Source organism: Cydia splendana, chromosome 1 (genome assembly GCF_910591565.1).
Source record: "Cydia splendana chromosome 1, ilCydSple1.2, whole genome shotgun sequence".
In the NCBI taxonomy this organism is placed as follows: domain Eukaryota; kingdom Metazoa; phylum Arthropoda; class Insecta; order Lepidoptera; family Tortricidae; genus Cydia; species Cydia splendana.
The window spans coordinates 16,898,411-16,909,958 of NC_085960.1; positions in this window are offsets into that span (position 1 = coordinate 16,898,411).

The window sequence follows — 11,548 nt, forward strand, 5'->3', positions numbered from 1 at the left end:
TTGCATACCTATTTCCGTGGCTAGCTCTTAGACCATAATCTGCTTCAGTTAAGTAGTCGCAAGATTTGCTTCAACTTCAATACCTATTAACGTATTTCTACAGGGTGTCCCATAAATGACACGTCACAGTGACACTGGAGGTAGACCAGGCCAAGAGGACCCAAACCAACTTAACATGACCCCAGTAAAAGTGGCACGGTTTTCGAGTTATTGCCAAATTAAGGTTTTTCATGAACTTTGACCGTTTTTAACATTGTTAGTGCCAGTGTGCACTCGGAAAGGTCTCGAAGTTAGTTTTTTTAATGTGTGCGGCATCATGAATTGTTAATTAAGATAACAAAATAGGTATTTTATCGATAAACAATGTAAAATGCAAAAAAGTACTGGTTTAATCTAGAATTAAATTCACAGCGAAACATTAATTTCGACTTTGACCACCTGTCGTGAAAAAAAAAATACTAGATAAAAACTTTTTACAAAAAAAATGAAACCGACTTCAAAAAGGATCAAATAAAATATTATCCTTTTTTATGTCTATGCGTTACCAACTGATATGTTTGAAGTCGGTGCCAAGCCAAATTTTGAAGCATATCATGACTTTGGTGCGATTCGATAAGGATTTTCCTACGTTGGATTGCCTTACACGACGACAATGAACGTACTTTCTGTAGGTACAGTCGACGTTAAAAATATGTTTACACTTTTCTCCTTATTACAAAGGAGTAAGGTGCAAAAGTGTAAACATATCATTGACGTCGACTGGACCTAAGAACACACCTCAGAACACACGATCAAACCTTCTTGGCGTAGTCCGTACCATGTTTGTCGGCACATTAGTGTAAATATAAATGTATTTTTTTGCCGTCGTTTTTTTAAAGAGCATTTCTTACGAATGGTCGAACAGTCTATAGCACGCAAGTGTGGGATTGGGACTGAGTTATTTCCCGTCCCTTATCCAGAGGACTACATTTCAAAATATAAAACAATTCAAGGAATTTACCTTCTTGCCAAATTTCACCTAAAGCGGTTCAGTTGTTTAGCCATGAAAAGGCGACAAAGAGGCAGGCAGAATTCTTTACACATTTATAATAGTTATTAGTACAGTTCTAATGGGATTTATAGCCATAAAACTGATTATTTTTGACTGGTATTGTTACTACTTGGCTTGGCACCGACTTCAAACATATCAGTTGGTAACGCATAGACATAAAAAAGGATAATATTTTATTTGATCCTTTTTGAAGTCGGTTTCATTTTTTTTGTAAAAAGTTTTTATTTAACCATTTTTAGTTTTAACGCATTGTTAAGAGCGCGACGCATGAATGAAAAACAAGATAATGTTTAACACTAAATTCGTGTACCTCTTACTTTAGTAAATATGTAATCAGGAATTTTCTCGAGTCCGTCTGGGAAATTATAATTCCTGTCAACTAAATCCATCCGCCCGCCCCGCCACTGACCCAATCCCTCAGCCCCCCGATCACTCAACCTCACAGCACATCAACCCCTGATCCAGGAACCCCTCGATCCTGAACCAGCAACCCTTCAACCGCCATTCCCCGACCCCTTAATCCGTGACCCCTTAACTCCTAACCCTAACTCCCGATCAGTAGCCTTACCAGCTTACCACGAGTTTGACATTGATATATTCGCTAGCATGTGTGTAACTTACTTCCTATGCATCTCGCTCGTACTAACCTTAGTGTGAGCGAGATGTATAAAAAGTTACATCTAGATGCATAAGACGTTAGCGAATATGTCAATGTCAAACTCGTGGTAAGGCTACAGTTGCAGTACATCAAATTGGTGGTTTTCGGAAGCAAATGCTCGAGTTACTTTAGAAAACCCCGAAATCACTTAACACGTGCCTTTAAAAATTGAGGAGTTCCCTCAATTCCTCATGGATTCCATCATCAGACCAGAACCAAAAATAATACGGAAACACCTTGGAGGTAACTTCTTCCAAACAAAAAAAGAATTACTCAAATCGGATCACAGGTGCCGGAGTAATCGCTGAACATACTTACATTTAAAGAAATCATCATCATTATCATCAAAATAATCATCATCATCAGGTCTACTTCATCAAATTGGTGGTTTTCAGGAGAAAATGCTCGAGTTGCTTAAGAAAACGCCCAAAACACCATGCATGTGCCTTTAAAAATTGAGGAGTTCCCTCAATTCCTCATGGATCCCATCATCAGAACAGAACCAAATTAAAATGGGACCAACTCGGAGGTAGCTCCTTTCAAACAAAAAAGAATTACTCAAATCGGACTACGGATGTCGGAGTAATCGGTGAACGTACATAAAAAAAAAATAGCCACAACCGAATACAGAACCTCCTCCTTCTATGAAATTGAAGTCGGTTAAAAAGTAACGAGCAAATAACGTCAAGCTATTGAGCAACTCAATGATATCCTTAAAAAGGGAGATAACCATTTTCCATCTCTTTCTTTTAGGCATTCGGCAAATACTGAATAGGCGTTGTTTTATTTCTGTATCCAGAATTAGATAACTTAACACTTATAAATCGTTATTATTACTAAGTAGCAACGGATTGCAGATTTCCTAGTTTTAACTTATTTTTTATGAGGCTTTCGAACGATGATAATAATTCCTATTTTATTACAGGAACGTACATGTTTCGTACCATTTTTGAATCTGCATAACATATTTAATTACTCCATAACATGCTCAATAGCTTGACGTTATTTGCTCATTACTTTTCTAGTATTTTTTGTTCACGACAGGTGGTCAAAGTCGGAATTAATGTTTCGCTGTGAATTTAATTCAAGATTAAACCAGTATTTTTTTGTATTTTACATTGTTTATCGATAAAATACCTATTCTGTTATCTTAATTGACTATTCATGATGCCGTACACATAAAAAAACTAACTTCGAGACCTTTCCGAGTGCACACTGGCATTAACAATGTTAAAAACGGTCAAAATTCATAAAAACCTTAATTTGGCAATAACTCAAAAACCGTGCCACTTTTACTGGGGTCATGTTAAGTTGGTTTGGGTCCTCTTGGCCTGGTCTACCGCCAGTGTCACTGTGACGTGTCACTTATGGAACACGCTGTATAATGTAAGGGTGGTATTCCACCTGTCCAATTTCTTTGTCCAATGTCAGTGCGCCTCACTCTCTCATTAAAGCAAAATGTGAGACGCAATACACATTGGACAAAGACATTGGATAAGTGGAATATCACCCTAAGGTATGTATGGAAAATTGAATGACACAAAAATAACAGTTAATTTAATTAAACTAGTAGTTCGCCCCGAACTGAGAACTCGCGGTTAACTAAAAATTATATAGCGATTCATGGTCTAATAAAACATGGTGTTCTATTCCCAGAGTGACACAGGCCTACGTCACAATAACATGGCCGCTATATATAGCGCTATCGCATATTATCATATAGCGCTGTCGCATGATGACGTAGGCTTGTGTCAGTTAGGTGACCTAGAAAAGACGGGAATGGAGTACCAGGCGGAGTATATTATTATACCATGATAGCGATTGACTTTGTTGTACCTACTTAGGTACTCGTATAGTGCGACATAAAATAATAGAAAATAAATGAGGGCGCCACTTTCTACGTAACTGTCACATTTTTGACGTAAAATGCTTACACATGGCAACAATTTAGTATGGACATTTTTGAGTTCCATTTTATTTAATTTCTACTATTTTATGTCGCTCTATAGGCGGCAATGGATCAAAGATCGCGTGGTTTGGTGGTCGCATGATTTATTGCAAGGTCTGTGGAGCCCTTAACTGATAGATTTAAGCAAAGAGTAGTATGTATAATATAGTTGGCCAAGCAGATCTTGTCAGTAGAAAAAATGTAAGCGCGAAGGGATATGGTCTCGTAGAAAATTTGAGTTACGCGCCTTTTTCTACTGACAAGATTTGCTTTTCTGCATCAATTTTGAAGCGCCATTTACAAGTTTAGCGTTAAGTAATATAGATGACGCTATTTTTTCGAATAAAGGGCTTCGTATACGGCTGTCCCTCCCCTGGATTTAAGTCACCACCATAGAGATTAAAATAAACTGTATCTGTGCTAAACCGAAATATTTCCTGTCAAATGTCAAATACATATATTATGTTTATTCTATTTTATTTTTATCTTGCTAATTATTTCAAAATTGTAAGTTTAAAAACGATATTATAAAAGTGTAGGTAAGTCGAGCACTTTCATTTGATACTAAACTCGACCATGTTTCTTGCAAAAAAATGACCAGAATAGCAAGACCTCTCACAAATAGCTTTTTGGCCTTCTAAGCTCTTCTAGCTCAATAAACCCTTGATCGGGCCTGCTCATAATTTAATGACTAAAATATAATGCCCTCGACTACACGTTTACCCAATTTCATTTAAATTAGAACAAATTTACTTAAGGTATTGATTGAGTATCAAACTATCTTCTGACAGTTCAGCTTAAAAACATCGAAATGCCGGGACGTGCCGCTAGCCAGCCGCGTGTTCAAAGTCGAATGTAAAGCCCCCTCCAGACTATGTGCGTGAATCGCGGCGCGACGCCGCGGAGCGAACATATCGCGAAGTTGACGTATGACTCCACACTCGCACACTTCACGGTGATTTCGCAGTTTGGTTAGCGGCAATATGGCGGAAAAGCAACAGCTGATCGAGTTTAACTGTTAGTTATCTATGGCATCATACGTGATTTAGCTGTTTTACATTTTGTTTTATTGTAAAACCGTAAAATATAGCTGCTTAATATAATATAATCATAATATAATTAATATTTATCTTGCCACAGAGGAGCCAAAATATTGTGTAATGTGGAGTCTTGCAAGTTCGCGCTTCGCATCTCCTTTGACGCGGGCCGAAATACCGACAAAAAACGGAGAACAAGGCTAGGCGTGAACAATCTGCGAAATCGACGCCACACTCGCGTTCGCGGCTTCGCACGCGATTCACGCGCATAGTCTGGAGGGGGCTTAAGAACTTCGCTTCGCTTCGCTCGCTCGTTCGAATATCTGGGAGACCGAGCTTTGCTCGAAAAACATATAAAACTCAATAATGCGCGTTTTCCCAGAGATAAGACCTAGCTACATCGATTATTCGCCCCCGAAAACCCCCATATAGCAATTTTCATCGAAATCGTTAGAGCCGTTTCCGAGATCCCCAAAATATATATGTATCGAATACCGATGGTCTCAAAGGGCGGTGGGCGCGTGGGGGTAGTACGATAATGTATTACTTCACAGCTAAACCAGTATGCTACCATTGCTACCAGTGCATGAAATAAACATTAGGACTCGTTAACCATACTAGTGCCTACTATACTTCAGTACTAAATGTTTAAAAGAACTAATTGCTATTTTTAACTCAAGCGATATGAAAGTAAAAAGAAACCGTTTAAATCTTTATTCAAGTCAAACTAGGCCGGCTTCAACCCTACATTAAAACCAAAATATTATTTTGCTAATCCGCGAAAAGATAACGTGCTAGTCAATCAGTGCTAACCCGTTATACTTACTTGCGTATTTTTACATGCAATTAATATTCCCACCCTCCCACCGCAAAAATAAATACGCAAATAAATATAACAAACCACCACCAAAAGAATAAACCTCGACACGTGTTTCGCCTCTCTACGAGGCATCCTCAGGAGTTGTTGACGGTCTGACGCCCGGCAACGGAATGACCTGTCTAGAATGGTCGCCCATATTTATACCTTGACCACTCCCCCTACCGTGCAAGTGTGAGTGAGATGGAAAAATTCGTAATAACGGCGATGACGCAACATTCAATTGTTCGTTAAGAATCATGCCCCTATTGTTATTTTTATTATTGTTATTTTTATTTCCTTGGATATCACGGGCCTATAATCCCGGCTTTTTGATAGGCTTGCGTGGGGACACAGATCCAACACGTAGAGGCCCCTTGGAGAGCTTTTATGTCATGTAGAACGCCTGCTGGAACCCGTTCACAGGTGCTACAATAGACACCCATGAACCGGTCTCAGCAGGCATTGGGACTATTGTAGAAAAAGAGAACAGTATACCGGTCTATGGATTGAAGTTTGGGTGGACTATGAGACTGGGTTATTACAAAGACGTACGGACACCTGCCATAACAATGTTCACACAAGTTATCGAGGCAGGTGGTGACTTGCCGCGCACTAGATGGGCCCCTGAAACTGCCGTCGCTAAGACGACCAGGAGCAACATCGGTGTGAGCGGCTCAGGGGTGTCGAGAGGTGTGCGCCGCTTTCTACCCAGTGGCTGTTAGCAGCCACTGTGCCAACTCGCGTCTTATGCATCTTTCACTTCCACCCCTGGAGCATATAGCTCTAACGACTCCTCTCTGGACGGCCAATTAAGGCAAGCCAGAGCTGAGAGTCCTGCGGGTCCCCTTGGGGTCCACTCCGACCGACGAAGACACGCCGGAGACGGAGACCCTGACCGACTCTCGGGAGCACTCGGGTCCGTGGGGTCGTTACTTCCCAACAGCTCGCCACAAGCTGCCCTGCGGGCTTATTTTTATTATTGTTGTTTTTATTATTATTGTTATTTTTGCGGTGGGAGGGTGGGAATATTAATTGCATGTAAAAATACGCAAGTAAGTATAATGGGTTAGCACTGATTGACTAGCACGTTATCTTTTCGCGGATTAGCAAAATAATATTTTGGTTTTAATTAGTATGGATTTCCGCAAAGTAACGCCTGATTCTATTCACTATTTCAACCCTACATATCTGAACTGAGAAGATTTAGCCCTATATGGGACCGGCAACAAACTCAGAGGGACAAATCTTTTCAAAACAAGTTAAAACAACACATAACACATCATTTCTTTATTTCACAAAAGTAAGCTTCTAATGAAACATAAGAAATCAAAATAACACTTGAAATAAAACACTTAGCTAAATGGTTAAAGAACGCGGGATTCTATAAGCTATTAGAATAATCTCTCAGGTATAAACCTTCAGGAACGTAGCGAGTTAGGCACGAGGTTGGCTAACGAGTACCTCCGATCTCTAGCGCGGTCCGATCAAGAAAAAGTACCAGCGGCGGAGCCTCTCCGCTCCCGCCTCAGCAAACCTGCTCGACCAGTCTACCTACATACCGACAAAAAGCCAACTCGTGCCTACGCTCACTCGAGAGAAACCTCTCGACGTTCCAAAGCCTTCTACCTGTCATCTCAGTTCAACAACACGCCAATAGATGGCGTTACTCTCTACGCAACTTTATTTCAACAATGCGCCAATAGACGGAGTTACTCTCTACACAATTTTATTTATTTTGTTACAACCAAATAATACGTAGCTCAACATTGCTAATCTATTTTATACAGGCGTCTAAAATAATGAACTATAACGCTGCAATACGTCTTTCTGGTGTCAGGGTCCGACATATATATAAATAAACTAGACGGGCCCGCAGCTCCGCTCGCGTAAATGAAATAAAGAGTTTGTCTTATGTCTAGTTAAATACCGACATTATTATGTATCCCTGCCAGGGTATATAACTGTGATAAGGATTTCTTATTTGTCAAGTAGGTAGCCGTTATTTGGATAACTTAATTCGAAAACTTCTTATAACGTACGTAGGTATTTATTTAAAACTTGTTTTAACATAAAATTATTACTTATTGTTGTAAGCCTAGTTGCAAAAACGTTCATTAGATTACTTATTTTCCGCTTTAAGCCACGAATATGGACGACCACCACCCATAAATCGCCTTTTCATACAAACGTAGGTAGTCCCCATTTCCCTTTCTGGATCTTAACATTACTACGGCTAAGGTGACGCAACGATCCAAAGGACTCACCTGGCCTCCGATACCAGATCACGTCATGTTTCTTGCGATCTTGCGATAGCTCTCGCCATCGGGCGTCTCCCATTTTGTTGTCCCAAGTACGCTCGTCTCCCATTCTATAACTTTGTATTTTTGGCTCATCTCGGCAGCCCTTTCCCTGGACGAATGACAATGTTTGCCGAGCCATGAAAATCAATCTGAATAATAATATCTCATAAAGAAATTTAAAACAATAAAATACAAATTATTAACACGATAATCATACGATAATATTAATTTGATTGATATGACATAAATGGCATAATTCACTCGTATGGGCTATGGACTAAGGTTGAGGTTGGCAGCACTTTTTATTTTACTTCGTGTAAAAAAACTCAGAAATACCTGTATACCAACATGACAAACATAATTTAGTTTACTTTAACTTACGGATTATTTGGTCTAATCTGTAGCACCGCCAAACGAAAGCAACCGAGAGTTCCCGAGAAATGGTCGAAGTCGTAAAATGAAGATTGTTATGAAAATTTCTTTTCCTTATTGTAAATTAAATACGCATCGAAAGCGACAGTTTTTATGTTCTAGTTTTATTCTCATATGTAGATAATAGATTTAAACAGTTTTTTCTTATCATACGTGCGTTGTATTCGAGATACGTGTCAAAAACTTTTTTAGAAATTTGTAGGGCGCCATCTCTCTTCTTCGCTCGTTTTTTATCCCGTTCTGGTTTTTCAATTTTATATATGTGACGTTATCTATAAAAAGGGACCTTATTGTCGATGGCGCTTACGCCATTATTAACGATGCTCCGATATAAATACAATACCGCGCGACGTTGTGCGGCGTAAGCGCCATCGACAGTAAGGTCCCTTTTCATAGATAATGCCCCATATATGATGATGATTGCTCGTTTAAAGGTATAAGATGATTCATTCAATTTGTTTTAACACCTAAATTTGTTGTTTTAATTTCTAGGATATTATCATATAGCAGCAAATTAAGCAACTTTTTAACCGACTTCCAAATCTCAAAAGGAGGAGGTTATCATTTCGATTGTGTTTTTTTTATTTTTTTTTTTTGTTTGTTACTCCATATCTCCGTCATTACTGGACCGATTTTGAAAATTCTTTTTTTGATTGTATGTATATGCAATGCATACAGTTTGGTCGCGTTTTTATCAAAACCTAGTTCTGATGATGGGATCCATGAGGAATCGAGGGAACTCCTCAAATCTTAAAGGCATACATATAGTGATTTTTGTGTTTTTATCAACAAATCAAGTATATACATTCAAAAAAGTGACATTTGATGAAGTGGAACTGCTGATTATGATCAGAACGGAATTTTTCAACGACGCATAGTTCACGTTTGGCGATTTGTCCTCTTCGTTATGTTTGTTAAGCAAGTTCAGTTTTTAAGCCACATTTTTGTCAAGCTCGAGTTCTGATGATGGGATTCATGAGGAATCGAGGGAAGTCCTCAAACCTTAAAGGCATGCGTATAGAGATTTTTGTATTTTCATCTGCAAATCAAGCATTTTCATTAAAAACTGTCGCATTTGATGGAGAGAGTGGAACTGCTGATGATGATCAGAACAGAATTCTTCAACGACGCATAGTTTGGCGATTTCGATTTTGTGGGTTAGGTTAGGATAGAACTGCGACCCTTAGAGAAACGAAATGCTACTAGAAAAGTGGGTAAGGTTAGGTTAGGTTAGAACTGCGACCCTTACAGAAATGAAATATGCTACCAGAAAAAGGTGACGAAGTGGATTACCTACTATATCTGGTGATCAGTTCATTATTAAATTCCACAACGGGACTTAATCGCGTATTTAAGTTAAAGTCAAAAGTAAGTTTTAAGATTTACCTCCAACGTTTCGAAGATGGCGTTGTCCTCGTGGTCTCGGAGGAGTCCCGTTGTGCAATTTAATAATGTTTAAAAATCGTGAAAGATAAATACCAGCCAATAATTTATATGGCATTTCAAACTATTTTTAAAAGTCGGTTTTTTTCTGTAAAAGATTATTAGAAATATATACGTCAGTTAGGTTTAGGAACTAATAATTAATAATAATTGTTAAGACTGTTAATTAACTGTTCGTTTAGCTTAGGCGGGCAATAAGTATTTAGTACTAGCGACCCGCCCAGGCTTCGCACGGGCTACACAAAACCTTAGTAAATTAATAAATATACAATACACCTAAACCTTCCCCCCAAGAATCACTCTGATAAGTGAAAACCGTATAAAAATCCGTTCAGTACTTTTTGAGTTTATCGCGAACATACATACATATCGCTCTTTCATATTGGAGGAAAGGTAGATAACGAATTGTTGACCTACCCTCAGGTTACAATCAGGCCTATATAAATGTGCGATGCAGGTTGAACAAGCGCCCAAAGCGAGCGCCTCACCTGGCGCCCGACTACTTGGCGCGCTGTCGCGTCAGTTCGAACTTTCGCGTGTGGCGCCTTTCCCGCCATTTCCACCCTTTCCCTTACAAGAGGTGCATAAAATATCAGCCAATTACTTTTTATACCTACTTGGTTTTCGGTTAAATTGATACATTAACAAAATAGGATAAAAATAATCGGAAGGATGACTAATACTTTGAGTACAGTGTCCTCAGGCAAAACAATTGCAACGTCTAGATGGTAGGATCCTAGATTCATGGCCTAGCAGGCCTATTCGGATTTCGAGATAATCACAAGATCTTGAGACGATTTAGAGATCAACTAGATCTACATTAGATATCGACTAGATGTGACTTGGATATCTAAGTCATAACTTGTCGAAATCGTTCAAGAGGACCTCCAGAATCGCGGAAACGTCAAATTTGACATATCTATCTTACAAATATCTTTAAATTATCCATATCGTAACTTGTTGAAGTCTAGTACAAATCTAATTCATTTTCCGAATCTAGGACGATTTTTGCTCGCCCGGGGGAATATTGCTACGCGCTACGCTACGGCGTAGCATCCGTAACCCGAGCCGTCGAACATTTACGACTACGAGGTTTTAAATTTCAAAAATTCCTACTACTTTTACTACCTACTTAGGTACACATATTTTTTTAATAATATTGCTCGATCGTTTCTGAATATGTATGTTTTTATAAAGTGTTAGTAAAATGGAGCGCCGTAAGTCCTTTAGTTAATAAATTATTTGTTCAGGTTCAAAAATATTATTGTTGTGATTGTGATGGTTGACGTAATGCTTTGTTACGATATAGGTATCACAGCACAACAACCCCATTGCTAATAAAATTACGCAATGAATTCACCTATTTTTACCCTTGCATTACTCCCCTTTATTCAATAATTACGTATGGGTAGGTACATAGGTACCTATATTCTTGCTTTTGTGAGTCATACCAGAACCACCACGGCACCTTCGATTCTTTGTAGCCTTGTTTGAATGCTATCTGCAATTTGAACATCATTGTCTGTTTGTCTAATTTTATTTTATTTTATTTCAAAGAACCAGATCAAGTCGGAAAATAAATTGGACTTTACTTATTCATTGCAATAAAAAAAAACTAAAATCATAAACAGTGCTTTTCTTAGGTTGTTAATAAAGCCTATTTCTAGGCTTTTCCAATTTCTAGTATAAAATTACCTTCCTGGATTTTCTATTATTATTGCTATAAGTTAGCAACTCGGACGTAAAAACCAAAATAAATTTTACGCCAAACAAACCCTCAGGTAAGCACTAGTTTGGCAAGTACGTGTATACTAACAGCG